General features: G+C 41.4%; 1 pseudogene across 1 annotated transcript in view; it reads left to right on the forward strand.

The window, feature by feature from the left end:
* Positions 1-17,411, forward strand: part of LOC147717230 (keratin, type I cytoskeletal 19-like) — a 105,467-nt pseudogene extending 88,056 nt beyond the window's left edge. The window contains exons 4-8 of the transcript XR_015296067.1: positions 3,629-3,790; positions 3,901-4,026; positions 9,969-10,189; positions 15,294-15,328; positions 16,672-17,411. The product of XR_015296067.1 is annotated as a keratin, type I cytoskeletal 19-like (transcript). The remainder of the gene's footprint in view (positions 1-3,628; positions 3,791-3,900; positions 4,027-9,968; positions 10,190-15,293; positions 15,329-16,671) is intronic.
* Positions 17,412-18,670: the final 1,259 nt, after the last annotated feature.

The following is an 18,670-nucleotide window of genomic DNA, read 5'->3' on the forward strand; positions in this document are numbered from 1 at the left end:
TTGGCCAGCCCACTACTGTGACACGGGGAACCCAGCCCCGCCTGCCCTATCTTTGCTCCAAGCGCCGCTAAAAATAAAATAACTTCTGTTTTATGATGTTATTATCCCTTTTTCACTGCTCCAAGAGCTGGGGTGGGAAGCCCCACTGCCTTAGTGGAAGAGCCGTCACTTTTCTTTTCTTTAGAAGCAGCCGCTCAAAACCTTTAACTTTATTAGTAACTCTAGCCACTATCTCCAATTAGCATTACATTACCAGATCTTTTGCCTTCTGGCTGGGGGCTTCTCCTCACTGTGCTTCTCTTCTTCCTGACCTGCACTTCCGGAGGAGTGGGGGGGCTCTCATCGTCTGTATCAGCCGGGGTTTCCTTGGATCAAGTAGCACATTGCCTTTCTGCACTTTAGCTTATGCTTAAAATGATGTGAAAAGCAGAAGGCTGTACTTCTACTTGGTTGCAACTGTACCAATCTTTATTGGGTCTCTCAGTCTCCGGGACAACACTAGTGCTTAATTTGAGAGTGTGGTTTCCAGTGCTCGGCACCACCACTTAATTGTCAACACTAGCACCTATGAAAGTCTGCCACATGATAGTGCTGTTTGTTTAATTCGGAGATGAGCAGAACAACAGTTGTTTATTAATTCAATATATATTAAAAATTACTAAAACCTGTCCCCAAAGCCACTCTTGAAATAATCTGAATTGTCACACTTATATGAGAATATATATATATATATATATATATATATATATATATATATATATATATATATATATATATATACATACATACATACATATAGTTTTCGCGATGGGGAGAGAGGAGGTAGCATTGCGCTACCTGATAGGATAAAGACACAGGTGGTGACGGAACAACACTTTCCTGGCTACACTGCTAGGATGTATGGAGCAGTGCCAAGTGAAGGGGACATCTCAGGATGTTTGGGACTCCGCTATTAAGCAGGGAAGCCACACTGAACTACACATCCCAAGATGCAGTCTGCCAGGAGCTACAAGCACAAACACCTGCAGAGGGGAGGTGGAGCCGTGAGACCGCCCTAGAGGGAGGGGTCCCCCCAATGAGGTGTAGGACTGTCCTAAAAGGAGGGGTCAGCAATCCAAAGCCCACACGAATTGCTAGCAGCCTGTGACATTGGCACTGAAGACGGCCATGACGGCCAGAAACGCGTCTGCCCACACAACAAAAGCGCATCACGGACTGCAAGGGAAAGTGCTGTAGGTTTCAATAAAATTCCTACCTGTTCTGAATCCGGAGCTGTGTCCCGCTTACTTTCGATGGAGGGTGAGCATTGGATGTTATATATACATATATACATACACATATATTTTCACTGAAAAAACTGGTTAAAATGATGTTATAGTTAGGTTGGCATATCGGTTAAAACGTGTTGTTTTAAACATGCAAAACCACTGAAATTCATCAGTTATAGTTATCTCAAGTAACTATAACTCATGCCCTAAGTAGCTATAGCTTATGCCCCCACCATACACAGTTTCCTCATTAAAAATGTAATTGCAAATATTGCAGTAATATTATCAATAATGTCATTAAAGACTCCTTGAGTAATGTAATATGTAGTGTAAATGCCAGGCCCTGCATCCTACTCCAGTGGGCAGCGAAGCCCCTGCTGCGCACAAGTTTTGGCCATGCTTGACTGGGGGTTGGCTGCAGGCCAGGCCCTTTTGCTAACCCCTCACGGACATCAACCCCCCCTGCATCGCAGAGCTGTCGCCCTCAAGGACACGGATGTTTTAAGGCATGGGCAGAGTGGGCTCTGGCCCAGGGCCGCAGTCTTTCAAGGAGCCCCCTGATAGCACCAGCTCTGTTTTGCAGAGAGTCTTGCCATGATGACCTTGAATAATTCTTAAACATATTGTTTTAAATACCATTTTCTTTTGATTTGTTTTAATGTGGGTGATGTGTGAGAGTCTATTAGAGACATTTTGCATAGAAATGTTTTGCTTATGATTAATGCAACATTCATAAAAAAGTTCTTTTTGATCAAAACAGGACCTCACATATGAGAAATGGCAGGGTATCACAGACAATATTTATAGTAATGTTAGTGGTCTGCTGCTGTGTTACAATATTGAAAACACATGTAACTATCCCTGATTATTAGACGTAAACATATTTAAAATTTGGACAAGTGTGCCTGTGCACTGTCACTGGCCTGGCCAAAGATGGCATATAAGAGTTGAAATTGGATCATAAATTCAAAACTGTTCCGAACAGGAGACCCCCAAATACATTTGGCTCAGGGACATACAACACCTCCTGGAGGCAGTCAAGCCCCTGTACACGGTGCAGTGTGTGGTTGGCTGCAAGACCTGGCCTCTTTGCTGCCAACTCTACATGACGCATGGCTTCTGCAGCACTAAAATGTAAAAGTGAGCATATTGCTTTATCAAGGGGTGAGCATATCAATATACACAAAGCAGACCTTTCATCTTCTAAAATCATGAATAATTTTATTTAAATGTATATTTAATTAATATACATAATGCAATGTGTAATATTATTGCTTACTTAACACCTTCAATGCCAAAGGTATTTTCCCAAGGTGCTGCATGCCTGTTTTTCCCATTGTTCATGACGAGCTCAGCTCGTCATGAGCACAGGAGCACTGTACTGCATGACGAGCTGAGCTTGTCATGAGCATGGAAGGGGTTAAAAATATTTATTAAACTTTTATTTAAAAAAATGTATGCGACTCCTCTAAAAAAATAGTTGTTATTACATTTTGAGGATAAAATGTATGAATTAATTCTCAGATACATAATAAAACAAACATATCTCTGACTCATTATTTTAATATTTTCATTCCAAGAATTCAATTGTAAGAACAACTACAAGAGATCCTTGTGTATTTTTGGAATATCTTCAGGCCACATAAAATGCAACCATAAAACCAGACCCTAAATGGCTCTTCATTCCCAGCTGTAGAGTTAAAGCTCCAGCCCAGGCAATGGTTTGAAAAAATATGGTAGGTTCTCCTGGGGTCATCGTCATGGATGCAGCCCCCCCTCCACAACACTAATAAAATCTTTGGCGGTGCCCCCGCCCCTTCCACAGATATCACACACAAAAATTGCCCTCTAAGGGCATTATGTGGTGCTCCATGAAGAAGCAGTTGTGGCTGCTGGCATATCGACTCAAATGACTGGTTTGTCATTTCTAGATTGGTTATGAGAATTTGTAGTAAACAGTAATATTGATGAACATTCTTATCATATACGTTGATTTTAAATTCCTATGAAGGGTTAAAGGTTATCAGTTTATGCAGAGGGGCCTTATCTATTTGCTTACAGTCTGCATAAAAATATAGATTCAGCATATTGAATTGGGATACCAGTGCAATCTGTGATTTTTTTCAAAAGGCGTGCACCCTGAGACCAACCATTTAGAAATCCTACATAAAATAAGACTTTCAGATGAATTCCCTAATGATTTCCAGCCTAAAGTAGGCAGTATTTTTAATACAATGTTAAATGATTGGCACAATACACCAGTTGTTCACTATCAGCCAGTGAGCCATTCCAGCTTTCATGAAAAAGCATAATTGATTCTTAAAGGTTTCGGTAATACTGAATATTGGTGTTATTTTTAGGAGATGAGTGAAATGCAAACACATGCGGCTGGAATGGTCACTGTGGAGATGGATGCTGTTCCAGGAGCCGACCTCACCAAGGTCCTCTCAGAAATGAGAGAACAGTACGAGTTCATGGCGGACAAGAGCCGGAGAGAAGCTGAAGCGAGGTTCATTGCGAGTGTAAGTTGATAAACTTCTAAATAATGTCCTCTAAAACATGAGATGCCTTATTAGCTGTTGCCTGCCTCTTTTGCTTTTTCATGCCTCCCTTCCATCTCTCTGGTTTATAGAGTGAACAGTTGCGGAAAGAAGTTGGGGCCAATGTTGAGCAGATGCAATCTGGGAAGAGCGAGATCGTCGAAATAAGACGCAGTTTGCAGGGATTGGAACTAGAGCTGCAGACTGAGTTCAACAGGGTATTCCACAGACTCACACAAAGAGATACACAAAGAGAAGAGACCACCTCCGGGGCGACCCATAATCTCGGGAATTGGGTCTCTACTCGAGCCGCTCTCAACGTTCGTGGATGTCTTTTTAAAACCTCTGGTTAAGGAGACTCCTACGTATCTTCAGGACACTGGTGATGTCCTTCGTCTTCTTGCAGAGTCTGAGTTCAACGTCGAGACCGACTTTTTGGTGAGTTTCGACGTTGAGTCTCTGTATACTTGCATCCCACAGCAAGAGACCCTTGATTGCATTCGACTTCTACTGGAGTCTAAACCACCAGAGACCATCACTCCTATACCTTTCATCATGGAGTGTGCTAGACTGGCTATGATGGAGAATTACTTCCAGTACCAGGATGACCTTTATCTCCAAGTCTCGGGGACATCAATGGGGAGTGTCTTCGCCCCCAGTTTGGCAAACCTCTATATGCATCAGTTCGAGCAAGACCATGTCCTGAACACCAGCAACCCTTACCTTGGCAAGGTGTTGCTTTGGCGCCGGTACATAGATGACATCATCGTCATATGGAGGGGCAACTGTGAAGAGATAACCGACTTCCACACGTGGCTTAACTCAAGGAATCGATTTCTCCGTTTCACTGTGGAGTACAGTAAAGAACAGCTACCATTTCTGGATCTCCTAATTTTTCCTGAGGAGGGAGGGCTTCAGAGCCGTTTATATAAGAAACCTATGGCACGCAACTCCCTCTTGTCATACCGGAGTTTCCACCCACAGTCATTACGGGACAATTTGCCAGTGGGTCAATTTCTCAGGGTTCGGAGAAACTGTTCTTCAAACCAGCTATATGAACAACATGCGAGGGAATTAGCAAGCAACCTGAAGGAGCGACATTACCCTAATCAATTGATACGCCGGGCCAATAAGAGAGCCTTTAATAACAATCGTGAGGCTTTGATCGAACATCGACACAATAAAACACCATCCGAAAGGATCACGATGGTACACACCTTCAGCACCAGATCCAACAGGGTCAAGAGGATAATCCTGAAACATTGGAAAATCTTGAACACGGTTGCTGGAGCTATACCCAGGCCTCTTTTTGCCTTCAAACGAGGATCTAGTATCAGGGACGCACTGGTCCACACAAGACCACGGACACAAAAGAAGGACATCACCACCACCCTTGATACCATTTGGAATACCACTCCAGTTCAAGGGCACCACCCCTGTGGTAACTGTGCGTCGTGCCCCCAGACCAGTAAGACGCTCTCCGTTGACATTGGTACTGTTAGACCATGGAAGTTGCTTAAGCATACCAACTGTAACTCGGAGAGAGTGATCTACAAGATCACATGTCCGTGTGGTCTGGCTTATATTGGACATACCACCAGGAAAGTGAAGTCCCGTATTAGCGAGCATAAGAGTACAATACGGTGTAACAAACAGTCCACCTGTCTAACGAACCACTTCTTGATTAAAAAGCATAAAGCTGAAGACTTGAGGTGGGTTGTTTTGGAACAACCATTCATCCCACCGCACATCACGGACATCTCAAGGTTTCTTTTCATCAAGGAACAACGCTGGATTTTTAAATTGAAAACTGACATCTCAGGTCTGAATGATAATATACCCTGGGTGTCTATCTAACCAGCTGTGAGCCGCTTGGGGATGCCTTCTTCTATTTATGACTCTACACACTACTAGTTGGCTCCACTAAAACTTTACATGATACAGACTCACTGTAGCAATCTGGTATAGTGCAGCTTACGTTTGAAATTGACCCATCACATCTCCAGTAGGTCAAAACACTATCAGTTATCCTTCAGACCCAATACATTTACTAGATAGAGTATAGCGCCAGTTGGTAATTTGATAACCCATAACATGACAGCACTAGGATAGACTCCTGTCGCGCCATCCCTTATATCCCTGATAGATTCTTCCGAGGGTATAGCCAAGGATCATTGTTATATGTCAGAACCCTTGTGCCTCACTGTGCCTCACTGGGATCCCTTCCGCTACATCTGGGTGTTGATCCTGGTTTCTCATACACTTTAGTGTCCTTATATCTATAGAGTGTATTGATCCATTTTGGTCTGTAGCCATCTATACCATTGCCATTACAGGTACTCTGATGCTCACTGTCTCCTTAGGATACTTTGTTTTACTTAAGGGACGATAACACACATGGCCATGCTAGTTGCTAGCTGTTATTCACCGTGCCATCCATGCGGCCGCCGACTGAGAACCCCTCGTTTTCCAGGTGCGACTGGTTGGTTTACTATAGTGAAACAGCGCTACGCCATCTGTTTGGTTACTTGCTACTCCTAACAACTTTAAGTGGTTTTGCATAACTTAACATGCGCGCATTAGCGAGGATCCCGAGGCGTTCTATACACCAGCCCGGGTTTCCTCTGCGCGTGCGCTGCTCCTCTACCAGCGCTCGCGGGCACTGGCTCGAGGTACTGCATCGCGCATGCCCGGTATTGCACACACAGTGGTGTGTAGCGTCACTCAGCCGCGCATGCGCAAAGGGCTTGTCCTCGCAACACCGGTAGCTGCGATAGGTACACAGCTGCGGCCTCTTACCCAATCACACAGGGTATAAAGACATGAATCTCACCTCTCCTCGTTGCCTCCCCTTCGGCTTAGGTTTCAGCCTTGGGGTACCGACGGAGAGGTGAGTAGCTTAGACTTTGCTGCACACTGCCATGTTTTGTGATCCTCCTTTCCATGCCTAGCTCATTTTCAGGTCATTCTCCTTATAGGTAGACGCTAATTGCAGCCATAACCTTACAACTGAGCTCTTCCTATTCCTTCTTTAACAATTGATTAGGGAGTCAGTTCCAGGCTCACTTTACCTTGCATACTCTTACAGATGAATACAGGACAGGGGTCGCTTTTAACTTAGACCCACTTCTTTGGAAGTATCATCCCTGAGCCATACTTTACACACTTTTGCTTGGCTCATTGAGGGTAGGAGTATTTAACTAACTTTATTATCATAGTGTAGGCACTAGATCTATTAGGGTGTTCATTTCAGTATGACTGTGCTAGCCAGTCACTAGTCACTAACTTTGTCTATTAGTCAGTCTATTCCTTATCCTCCATGGGGCAGTGTTCGGTAAGGACAGTCACACATTCAGTTTTTCATATGCACAGTGGTACAACCTGACATTGACTACAGACTTCTGAGTCAACTCAGGATGATATTTTTATTTTCTGTGCACAGAGCGGGGCCTCAATCTCCGAGCCGTTGCCGGGTGAGGTGAGGTTTGACTCCCACATACTGCTGGGTAAGTCCTCTCATACTTGTTTGAAATTAATGTTCAGCAATGACTGATGGGTTACTTTAATTAGATACCTATATAACATGCTGTTGTCCTATTATGGACTGGCTTAGCTGAGTTTATTTATTGGTTCTGATTTTGTGAATAGTCTATTATGATTGTTGTATGGACAACATTTTTGTCTCTTTTTTGTTTCCCATTTCTAGGAGTACGTCCTCTATCAACTCCTGATCTGGAGGACATGGTAGGATGGTCTATATGACCACACCAATAGTTTGGACAGGTCTTTAACAAACAATTTGGTCTGTCCCTTTTGTTTTTGTTTCACTTTTGCATATATTGTATGAGTGTATCTTTGCAGTAGCAACATCCAATTTGGCCCTGAAGAATGCCGGTGTAGTTTCACCTTCGGCAGAAACATGTTGGCCCAATTTACAACATAGCAAAGCATCACAGTGATTTTTTTCACACTGTTATACACTTCTTTTTAATCTGACGTCTTGGTGAATATCTTCATTAAAAATAATTTTCTTTGCCTCGACCGTCATTTTAGATCACTTATTCTTTATTCCTTGTTTTGCACTGCACTTTTTCAGCACCACTCAGTGGCACGGACACTTTTTCATGATGGACCAGTAGTGTGTGATGTCTGGCCAATTCACTGGGCTTGGACTCACCACCCTGGTTAGGTGTCCTACATGACGATGCTCCGCCGAATGGGTGGGCTGATAGGACATCTTACACATATCTGTGTCTCGTGACCACTTGGCCTGGTTCAGTGCAATCCAAAAGGATCACTTCATTAGGACCTCATAGACTCAGCTACGTTGTTTAACAGACCTTCTGACTCTATATGTTTATTGTATTCCACAGACTCTCCACATTCTAACTTCATAAAACTAAGCTGATCTTTGACCTTTCTCTTTATTATTTGGTGTAGTTAATTCCACTATTTAGGGTCAGACTTTTGCTTTCAATACCTAGGGCCATATTTTTCAAAGTGTTTTGACGTTCTTAAGCCAACCGGGCGGAAGAGCGACACAACTCTTAAGTTCAATTTATCAGGTCATGCAAGGCCACCTTGTATGGCCCCCTGTTGCTTGGTAAATCTGGAGTAACACAACACAGCCTTACCCTAACCTAGGGAGGCATTACATGGGTGAAGCATGACTATCCCTCTGCATCCACACATGGATTTTTGAGCGTTCCTAGATTTATTATTACTGCTAGATCTGGAAATGCATCAAAATGCTACGCCTTTTCAGGTGAGGCATAACGAGGAGAAATGTCTTAACACCTTGGCTGCTGTGACTTTTCCCCTCCTGTGCTGAACTTGCTTGAATTCTATGGTTTCATGACGAGCTCAGCTCATCATAACCACAGCTCAACCGTGCCTCATGACGAGCTCAGCTCGTCATGAGCATCGAAAGGGTTAATTTCTCCTTGTTGTTCCCTCTTTCTATGTCTCCTCTGTAATCTGATGCACGCCTGTCAATAAGAGCCTGATGCAGGGTTGGGTGAAATCTTTAAATCTTCTTTTGGAGTATTTGCTAGCAGTGAGGAATCCTCTGCAAAAATTCGATCTTCCCAGGGTACAGTATTTTAGAGGTGATTCTGCTGGAGAATTCACCGCAAGCAAAGAGAATCGTTCAAATAAGTATTCATCACTCCTCCCCGCAAACAAAATTTTAAATTGAGCCCTTGATCTACCTTACTTTCTAGTAAACATGAACACAAAGTCCTGCGCACTCAAACAGAATATAAACAACAATGTGACAGTAAACAAGATTGCAAAAAAGATATTTTGTCCAACGTCGTTTTCATGGAGGTTCATATATCTCTCCTTTTTATTAGGTCAGACCGAAAGGTATTATACACATCAAAGAAAGTTGATATTATTGTATATAGCAGCATAGAGTGAAAAGACCACCCGTGTCACGGTCTTTGATTTGTATAATAACTTTCGGGTCTTTTCAGACTCATTGACAGACTTTTGAATACAATTGTAAATTTAGCTTTTAGGGGTTCCACATACGGAGGTGATTGCCGACTAAGATGTCACTTTTCGGTATAGACTGTATGACATAAGTACTTTTAGACGTGTGTTCGCTAGCTTGCGACTTAGATCATCTTTTTGTATTTTCCAGCCCTAATGAGTTGTAGTTACTGTGTGTGTACAGTCCTACAACAAAACACGTGTCGGCTGGCTGTATATTATTGCTGATTTGATGACCTAATAAAAAGGAGAGATATATGAACCTCCATGAAAACGACGTTGGACAAAATTTCTTTTTTGCAATCCTGTTTACTGTCACATTATTATTTATATTCTGTTTGAGTGCGCAGGACTTTGTGTTCATGTTGATAAGGGCGATTTTTTCACACTTTAAATTGAGGGGTCTTTATGGATCTCCCCTCCCTGCTTGCACCATTACTGTTGACAAATACGTATTACGTTAATTGTGCTTGAGCACCTATAGATCCTGAAAATTTAAAACCCTATCTTTTGATATCATTACTTTCTAGTAATGAGTGAAACTGATCCTGTTTTATCAAGAAATACTGGATCTGGAATACAGATAGATCACCCTCTTTGGCTGCTTGACGTCATGTGAACGGAAACTTAGATTATATTATTAACTTTCTTTTTGAACCATCAGAAAAAGGGCCTAGAAGCCTCACTGGCTGAAACAGAAGGCGGCTATTCAGCACAGCTCCAGCAAATGCAGTCTAAAATCAGCCATTACGAAGCTCAGCTCATAGACCTCCGGGGCAACATGGAACATCAGAACCTGGAGTACAAGGCGCTCCTGGATGTAAAGAACCGATTGGAGATGGAAATCGATGCGTACCAGCAGCTACTGGACGGCCAGGATGCCAAGTAAGTGACAGTGCGATTGCTTTATAGGACACCATGTTAGACTGCACCAAAAAGACAATCTTATGTCTAATATGGGGTGTTATATGCACAAACATACCTACAAAGCACGGCCATGCTCCACAATGGTGGGAATAGGGAGAGAATGGAAGAAGTCTGAACAAGGGTGATCACATTGGGAGCAGTCGTGTGGTTACATGGGGTTTTGTTGCTGCTTGAACCGGAGGAAATTCAGGAGCATATTACCAAGAATAAGCGATAATTATCGCTAAGCTTGGTTAGCGGCTATAATTTTATCGCCGTGCTTCGCCTATTTTTATCGCTTAGAAACCTTGCTATTATCAAGGTTTATCTCCTAAGCGATAAAAATCGGCCGAAATGCATGAATATCGCTGAAAAGTCCGCGATATTCATGCATTACCGAGCTAATGCTCTTAGCCATGTTATCCACCTACCGTTGGATAACATGGCTAAGAACTGCTCTGGGCAGTCGTTCGCTTTTGGAGATATTCGCGCTTAGCGCGAATATTTCCAAAAGTAGGTAATAGGAGATAGCGATGTTAGCGACTGTTTCCAGTCGCTGACATCTTGGCACGCCCACTTTGCATGTCATTAGCGATAATTATCGCTGACATGCAAAGTGGGCCCCAAGATGATCGGACAAAATTTCTTTTTTGCAATCTTGTTTACTAGCTGTCCCTAACTGGTGTTAGCGACAGCTAGGTAATAGGGCGATAAAATGATTGCCACTTAAAGCAGCGAGAATGCCCTTGGTAATATGCCCCTCAGTTCCTTCCTAAAAAGCACTAGACTTTGTGAAATCTGGTGGAGAAGGGAAGTCCAGACCTAGAAGCATAACAAGAGAAGGTTTGTCATCTTGGCTTTCAAGCAATGTTGTGTCTCGAGCCTAATATGGTTACACGTTTTATACAGCATGTCTAGGTTTTTTATTTTATTTGCCATGTATGGAGGATGCTCTCTTGTACCCCAGCCCATGCACTCCATGCTTAGTGTGCAACATTCATATCCTACATAAATCTAGAGAAGAACCCAGGTTCAGGGACCCGACAAACCATCTAAAACAGTGGAGACCAGCTGGGAACCCTGCCAGTGCAGGTGACCGGTAAAAAGGCCTGTTCTGGCCCTAAGAGCAGCCAGTCCTCTTCACTCCTGTGAGCTCATAGAAGTCCTACTAAGTGAGGGAAAGCGCACCTGGTGTGACACCCAGGTCCACCGAGCCAAGCACTTTGTCACACTCCATGTCACAAAGAGCCCGCCTATCAGCATACAGGCATGATTCTTGTGTGTTCTGGTGGCTAAAAGTTCTAAATCCGTCTCAGAACTCTGGCGAACACAGGGTAGACGTACACGGCCTTCAAATCATGCAGCAGACCCGCCCTGTCCCAACATTTGTACTTTAAGACTCAGACATTCGTTTCTACTCAGTCATTACTTTTCATTCTGACACATTGTTATGCATATATAGTCACAAAAGACGCAATTAATGCTGCACAAAATGAACACGTAAGTGTGTACAACTGAATTAATATCTACCCATATTACGTGATCATTTTACAGCAGTCAATGGAAGATTAGTCAAAATGTGTCAAGTGTCAAAACAGTACAAACAGTGAAACGTGGAATACAAAACTCTCCAGGATAAACTGGGAATAACACATTAGCATTCACTGTCTTGCAAGAAATGTACATCACTTTGCTTTCTGAAAATCCCTGATCCTTAAAATTCTGTGATGAAAGCACTGCTCAGTGTAAGATGACTTAGGAGAGACCTGAATACAAGGTCTGAGGAAAAGGGCATTTGGGTTATAATACATGCACACACATGCTTAAACAAAGAGAACTACTTTCTTAGAAAGCCTCTCAGCACCTTAGAGACAGTAACCCTCATTTTATGTTGCTGGCATGGATGCTCGGCATAGTCAGGCACTGCATGCACGTGACTGATTCTGCTCCACTCACCAATTAGGTGTAGTCGGGGGTAGCAGCTGGCACTCCAAGGATGTCCTAAGGTACCATGCTTCCTACTTCTGGTCTCATGGGTCATGAAGGCGGCAGCAGGTACAGGAGTAAAGCGGGCTCTGAGATCCCTCTACCTTTCTGTAGTTTTCACTCAATGAACTTCCACTGCCCGGCTGCAGAGGCAGCTGAGGGGCTAAAGGTCAGAGAAAGGGTCAACTCTGTGATGTTACTGCTACTACGACTGCCATTTTGTAATAACACTGGCCTTGGCCACTCATGCCATCTTTGCAGAAGAAAGAGCCTATTAAACATGTTTTGCACTTTAAATTATGTGACCACTTTTATCTCAGTAGGTTTATGCAGCTGTTGCAAATACTAGTTCAGGACCTTAACTGTACACACAACATGCACCTGCATCAAATATCTCAGTTATACCTGCTAGTTTGCAGTCTTGTTTCTATGTACAAACCTCAATGGATTGATATATCTGCAGCAGGCAGTGTGACTTGTAGCACACATTTTACAGTACAAGCAACACCAGGATAGCCTGCTATCTTTAGATAAAGTTAACATCTATTAATAAAGCAGGTCATTTGTGAAGTGTGTTCCTTGATCAGTTAATATATAGTTATAGATGGGTAGCTGTGAATTACAGGGATGTTTTTCACCGAAGAGTTCTGAGTTGCATAAGAGAAACAGCACGAACCCTGCGTTGTCTATGAAGTCACTCAGAACCTCAATGTGAAAAATATCACTGCATTTCACTATTTATCCATCTATAATGTTATGCTATGTATGGCCCCCAAAACCATCGTCCACCCTCACCCCTCTCTGCCTTCCCTTCACTCTTCTCCAGCAGCTGTGCTCACTGCTTTCCATCCCTGCTCTGACAGCCTCTCAGAGAATTTGTTATGACCTAATCACAGCTTTTGTCAACAACTTTGGCTATGTCATCGCACTAAATTACTGGGTTTAGAATCCAAATATTCACAATAGTGGCTCACAAAAACATACATAATGCTATTATTATTAACAATATCTGATTAGTAAATAACTCTGCTAACTCACAGACTGCCACTCAACCCATTACATTTTTTGAAAGTCTAACTAGCCCTGTGTTGCAGGATGTTTCATTATCTTTGCTGGTAGTTTATGTACGATTGAGAATGTTTTCTATGAGCATAAGAGGCATTTTGGGGAGTGTTTAGAGTCCTGCCAGCTTTCTGGTGTGCAGTTGTGAACATTTAAAAAACCTCAACAAATCTGGGTTGCATAAAAATGTAAAACGATTTTATTTTCTCCTGATTCACTATGTCCAGCACTTTGTGCCACCATAATGTGGATAAAAAATAATATAGACAAATGACATGCAAGGTGAAAAGAATGTAAGTAGAACTTAGAAATGTTAAATGTAAGTGTGCAGACAATGGGTTGGCACGTGTGATGGCAGAAGGGGCACCCTTTAAATTCTAATTGGATGGACAATATGATTTCCCTTCATAGATAGTCTAAGCAGTTGCTGGACTAAAGTAGGCAAACAAATATCAATATTCATGATGTGGCTTTATGAAAACAATGATAATTTACAAAAAAGGGGTGACCCGGTGTCCCTCAGAACCTGGGTATGTAACAGTTAAACAAAAAATTGGTTATGTTGGGTAAGACAGGTTATTTGAACAATGCTCATAGATGCAAGTAAAAACAAATCAGCTCTCTGATACAGGGAATAGTGTTTAGTGAGAAATCAATTGCTCAAAACACGGAAGAACAAAGTTATATGTTCAAAAGTATTGTATTGTACATTTTAATACATGTTTGCTTCTTTACAAAACTGAATTACTTCATTCGTAAATTAATTCATACATATATAGCAAGACCGTGATAAACAATTTTGTGACTTTTTTTGAATGGGTGCTCAGTGAACAGGATAATATATACAGTGCGGGAAATAAATCTATACAGATGTATATACAGGTACAATTAGGGTTTGGTCAGATGATGGTTTGATCTCACCCGAGGATTCCTTTGCTATGGGAATCCTGGTGATTCTGAACCTATGGATTCGTCGACGTTTCGACCCTTGTGTGCCCCTGTAGGTGGTCACGGCGGGTCTTTCTCAAGACAGAGGGGAAGGGGGACGGTTTAAAGATCAAAGCAGGGGTATCCTTGGGTTGATCTAGTATGGCTCAGTGGCCTCTCGCATCTATTGCGTGTGTCTCGGGGGTGAATCTCACTCTCTGGTGCCCGAAACCGCATCAGGAAAACAATGAACAAATGAATATTAGCTGGGAATGCAAACATACATGAGCATATCTTAAGGGGATTTGGACTTGAGCAAATAGATTTAAAAGTATTTTCCAATTTATTGAAATTATTCTAAACTAATACCTTTGCTCACTAAAAGTCATAATTTTGTTAAATGATTGATTTTGGGTCTGTATTTGCAATATGAATATGCAAATAAATGGTACACTGGCCATTTTAATTCTTTAGGACTTCTAAGTTTTTGAAACATTAATGCAGGAAATTTTTAAGTGGTGCTCAGATATGGAATTGGACACTCAGAGCTCTGATTGGTCACTGCAAATTGTAATTGGACACTTAGAAGTCTGATTGGTTGTTCAGATTTCTGATTGATCTCTCAGAATTCTGATTGGTGGACAAAATTTCAATATGCCCATTTGCATTTCAGTTAACCCCTTCCCCGCGGATGACAAAGCCAGCTCGTCATGGGCGTTACCTGCGCTGCGCGGATGACGAGCTGGCTTTGTCACGTTACGCGGGATTTTTAAAAATGCCGCGCACAGCGGGAAAAGCCGCCGCGGCGAAGCGGTTAAAATGCTGAGAGCTATATTAGTTATCATATATTCAAAATGACGCCTGTCTACACAACTGAGCTTTCAAAATTATGATGGTCAAACTGAAACTAAAAGTACCATATGGAAGTATTCTAAAACGTTTTGAATCCTGCATTGTGACATATCTAGAACATAACAGTTAGCAAAATCATCTTTAAAGGATGCCAGATTAGTTTACGACACATTAGGTTTTATAAAAGCAAAGCGTCTGGAATAGGTAAATGTTTACTGATTCTTCCTCAACACTAAAATCATCATTTTTTCCACAGATCTGCAGCGTGGACATCTGCATCTGTAGCAGGAGGTGAGGGGCTTTATTGAACAACATGTTATTGGTTGCAGGGATGTGGTGGAGTTGGCAGAAACTCTCTGCCGTTGTAAATGGGTAGATTTTCTAAGAATGCTGCTGCATTTTCAGGGCCAGCAAGGCTCCTGCCCGAGATATTGGGTTTGACAGATATGGGACATAAGCTACCCATTTGTATGGACTGTTGAGAGCCCCTTGACCATCTTAGTAAATCTATAAGTAGCTTATTCTGGCTCACTCCATAAAAGGCTATTAAGCAATGGTCGGTATGTACAGAGCTATGTTTAAATGCCTCATATTTCAAAGTATGTTTCCCTTTAAATGTGATGTCAGAAACACATCTTACTATAGAATTATAAATCTGTTCCACTTTGACATATCTGCATACTTTCTTTTCCACCTGCTGCGGTCGGTTCAGTGACTAATGTGCTCAGAATGTAGAATTTCCTATACATTTAGAAGCAAAGATAACAACCAAAGATTACCTGTTTCTACCTGTAGTGCCCTAGGCAGAATAAAATGCATTTTGACACTTTATTTAAAGTAGTAAGTACGTGGTCTGCTTGTCACGTCACATAACTACATTCTACTCATGCCTAATGTTTAAAGATACTAGCAATACAGGCTTTTCCCGGGCAAGATTTAAAGTCCCATGAATGGAATGCAAAAGAACATTGACCTTCATCATTATTTGTGCTACAACTGGCAACAGAACACCCACCTTTCTCCAGATGCAGAGCAGTTGAATATGTCTCTTCACTACGAATGCGCTACAATGCATTCCATTACAATGCAGTCGTTACACCAACTGCGTTGTTTCAAGGCAAACCATTACATCGCAAGTTGTTACTACGATTTGCTGTAGGTGGCTCGCTGGACTTAGGAATAGTAATATTTACTATTCATACTCCAGTTTGTGCAATAGCAGGGAATGCATTGGATTGTAAAGCCAACACCTGTGTGCCCCCTACAGCAAGTCGTTGTAACGACTTGTGATGTAAAGGTTCACGTTGAAATAACGCAGTAGTTGTCACAACCGCTTTGTAATGGAATACGTTGTACCGCATTCGTAATAAACTATGTCTCCCGGAGTAGTTTGGGAGATGCCCCTACATAGAGTACTTATACTTTCAATACAGTGATCCAGTTATCCACACCCCGTTTATGACTTTAGTTTACTAAATACAGAGATTGTCGACATTATATATGTGTAATTGTGAAATTATGATATTTATGCAATTTAAGGAGGGATGGAGAGTAAATTCCAATGGTAATTATATGTGTAATTGATGAATTTGTTTACCTACTTTGTGATTATTAAACATTTTTTAATTTCCTAGGAACTAAGGGTTTTTCCAGCTCCACCTTGAAAACCAGCTCATCTACTATTCATGTCCAAGGTAATTGATGGAAAAGTGATTTCATCCCAAGACGAGCAATACTGAACACATTTAAGACAGGGCATAGCAGCTGAGCCTGCCCTGAAAGACGATGCAGTAGAAGATGGTGCAAAATTATCCATAAAACATTTCAACTAGACCCAAGAAAAATATTCCACTTATCTAATTGTGAGCAAGCAGCAAACTCCCCCTTCAAGGGCCAACATGTAGATACCGGCTTTTATATAATTTGTGATCAATGACACTGTCAAAGGAGCTTTTGATGTCTGCGCCACTTGGATCTCAAATTAATTGTACACCAACTATTTTCATTTTTCTACTACCAATTTTGAGGACATGTTGCATGGGATCTCAATGCTTGTCCACTTGTATTAAAAAGAACTGTAAAGAATGTAAGGATAGGTTTAGCTGGCTTTGGGTAGACTCCAGGTTAAAAGTGAAAGCTGCCTACTGAGTTTTTTTGCCTATCATAGACGTGATGATGTATGCAAAGTTTAAGTGTTCAATACATTTAGAATACTCTTATAAAGGTCACAGGGTTAAAGCAATGGGCTAGTAGCAAGGCTTAATTCACAGTACTCTCCTTGCAACTGTGTACATTCTTTGAAAAAAAATATGTGAAAGTTCCAAGTTTTCATAGATGATCTTCTTATGTTTAATAAAGAGTTGTTTTCATCTTGTGCAAATCAAAATCATGAGTGTTTTATTTAACTATATTGCATTCTGAGCTTTATTTTTCTGGATTCCAGTATTCTAATTTTTAGATTAAAAGATGCCATTGCACCCAGGGGTTGGTAGCATCTCAAAGATCCACTTAAATTTGACATGTACTCTGGTTCAACAAATCAAAAGAACTTTGGCATTAGTATTAGTAATAGTAGTTGTAGAAGTATTAGTGTCAATAATAATGTATTTATAAGGCCAGAAGCACCAGCAAATCCCAAGTCCTAGGTGTGGAAAAATAAAGCATGGACGACATTTAAAATTAAACTCCATAAATATATTAGACTTTAAACAATAACTATTGTAAACTTGTACCTACGTGTCTATAATGAATACAATGTGAGTATATCTTATAAGTCATCATTAAGGCAAAGAATTCTAAGAGGTCACTCATTTATTTAAAGATCCTCCTATATCACAGGGAGAAGTAAGACCTAATCCTTACTTCTACAAACAGAATCCTACATCTCTCACACCCCCAACTCTGTTGCCATTTGACACTTAAAAAACCCTCGCATACAAAGCAGACACTCAGTGAATAAGGTCACAATAGAAATTACTTATCAAATGAAAGGGAAATTCTGGAATCCTTATTCTGGATTACTATTGTGCATCCAGAAATGGGGAAGAGCTCTAAATTTTTTTCTTTTCAGTGAATTTCCCCTACACTTTAAAGTATGGCTCAGGGCTATCCCCCATTGAAACATCTATTTCCATGGAAAGGCTGACATGCCATAGAAGCAAAGTGAAAAAAATCCTGCATAAATTGATGCTATGTTTTTTCTCAGATTCAGAAGATGGTAGTCCATGTTTCATGTAACTTGCCGATAGCTCTTAGTCAACAAAATGTCAACTGCCTTTAACAATTTTCTGCAACCCTGTGTAATTATAAGAACATGTTCCTCGTCATCAGGTGGTATTTGATGCCTAATAATGGCTCAGATCTAATAGCAGCTTATGTGCACTATATTGGCAGTGCCTAGTGTGCTAAATTGCACCTTATGTAAACAATGTACATCCAACTCTCCAGTCCACCATCCCTTACAACATATTGTTACTTATCTTTTTCAAAACTAAGTGCCAACAATGGAGGCATCTAGTGGGATATTGGCATAGAATTGTGCATCACAATATATTCATTAAGTTCTCTGGTGGAAGTGCTAAGATAACATTCTTTTAATCCCGGTAAACTGGCATTTAACTGCCAAGGAATGAT

The sequence above is a fragment of the Lissotriton vulgaris genome, chromosome 5 (assembly GCF_964263255.1).
Source record: "Lissotriton vulgaris chromosome 5, aLisVul1.2, whole genome shotgun sequence".
NCBI lineage: Eukaryota > Metazoa > Chordata > Amphibia > Caudata > Salamandridae > Lissotriton > Lissotriton vulgaris.